The following is a 2,216-nucleotide window of genomic DNA, read 5'->3' as shown; positions in this document are numbered from 1 at the left end:
GCTACCAGAAAATGACTACAGCTCATCAATGAATTTGGTAAAGTTGCAGGATACAAAATTAATACACAGAAATCTGTTGCATTTCTGTATACTAACAATGAAAGATCAGAAAGAAAAAATATACAATCCCATTTACCATCACATCAAAAAGAATAAAATACCTAGGAATAAACCTACCTAAAGAGGCAAAGGATCTGTATTCCAAAAATTACAAGACCTGATGAAAGAAATCAAAGATGACACAAACACATGGAAAGATATACCATGTTCTTGGATTGACTATACTCCCAAATGCAATCTACAGATTTGGTGCAATCCCTATCAAATTACCAATGTCATTTTTCACAGAACTAGAACAAAAGATCTTAAAGTTTGTATGAAGACACAAGAGACCCTGAATAGACAAAGCAACCTTAAGGAAAATGGAGCTGGAGGAATCAGGCTCTCTGACTTCAGGCTACATTACAAAGCTACAGTAATCAAAACACAATAGAACTGGCATAAAAATTGAAATATAGATCAATGGAACAGGATAGAAAACCCAGAAATAAGCTCACACAGCTAGATTCAATTAATCCTCAACAAAGATCAGAATATACAACAGGAAAAAAGACAGTCTCTTCAGCAAGTGGTACTGGGAAAGTTGGACAGCCACATAAAAATGAACTAAGAAAATATTTAATGCTATACACAAAAATAAACTCAAATGATTAAAGACCTAAGTTTAAGACCAGATACTATAAAACTCTTAGAGGAAAACATAAGCAGAATACTCTTGACATAAATTGAAACAGTATCTTTTTTGATCCATCTCCTAGAGTAATGGAAATAAAGCCAAAAAATAAACAAATGGGATCTAATTAAACTCAAAAGTTTTTGCACAGTAAAAGAAACCATAAACAAAATGAAAAGAAAACCCACAGGATAAGAGAAAATATTTGAAAACAATGCAACCGACAAGGGATTAATCTCCAAATTTTACAAACACCTCATGCAGCTCAATATAAAAGAAAAAAAAAATGGGCAGAAGACCTCAGTTCAGTTCAGTCACTCAGTCATGTCCGACTCTTTGTGACACCATGGACTGCAGCATGCCAGGCTTCCCTATCCATCAACAACTCCTGGAGCTTATTCAAACTCATGTCCATCGAGTCAGTGATGCCATCCAACCATCCCATCTTCTGTTGTCCTCTTCTCCTCTGGCCTTCAATCTTTCCCAGCATCAGGGTCTTTGCAAATAAGTCAGTTCTTCGCATCAGGTGGCCAAAGTATTGGAACTTCAGCATCAGTCCTTCCAATGAATATTCAGGACTGATTTCCTTTAGGATGGACTGGCTGGATCTCCTTGCAGTCCAAGGGACTTTCAAGAGTCTTCTCCAACACCACAGTTCAAAAGCATCAATTCTTCAGTGCTCAGCTTTCTTTCCAGTCCAACTCTCATTCATACACGACTACTGGAAAAATCATAGCTTTGACTAGATGGACCTTTGTTGGCAAAGTAATGTCTTTGCTTTTTAATATGCTGTCTAGGTTGGTCATAGTTTTTCTTCCAAGGAACAGGAGTCTTTTAATTTCATGGCTGCAGTCACCATCTGCAGTGATTATGGAGCCCTAAAAGATAAAGTCTCTCACTGTTTCCATTGTTTCCCCATCTATTTGCCATGAAGTGATGGGACCAGATGCCATTACATCTTAGTTTTCTTAATGTTGAGTTTTAAGCCAACTTTTCACTCTCCTCTTCCACTTTCATCAAGAGGCTCTTTAGTTCTTCGCTTACTGCCATAAGGGTGGTGTCATCTGCATATCTGAGGTTATTGATATTTCTCCCGGCAATCTTGATTCCAGCTTGTGCTTCATCCAGCCTGGAATTTGCATGATGTACTCTGCATATAAGTTAAATAAGCAGGGTGACAATATACAGCCTTGACATACTGCTGTCCCGATTTGGATCTAGTCTGTTGTTTCATGTCCAGTTCTAACTGCTGCTTACAGAAACCTGCATACACATTTCTCAGGAGATAGGTCAGGTGGTCTGGTATTCCCATCTCTTTAAGAATTTCCCACAGTTTGTTGTGATCCACACAGTCAAAGCCTTTGGTATAATCAATAAAGCAGAAGTAGGCATTTTTCTGGAATTCTCTTGCTTTTTGCAATTTGATCTCTGGTTCCTCTGCCTTTTCTAAATCCAGCTTCAATACCTGAAAGTTCATGGTTCA

Source organism: Cervus canadensis, chromosome 6 (assembly GCF_019320065.1).
Source record: "Cervus canadensis isolate Bull #8, Minnesota chromosome 6, ASM1932006v1, whole genome shotgun sequence".
Classification (NCBI taxonomy): domain Eukaryota; kingdom Metazoa; phylum Chordata; class Mammalia; order Artiodactyla; family Cervidae; genus Cervus; species Cervus canadensis.
Note: the sequence above shows the minus strand (reverse complement) of the source record.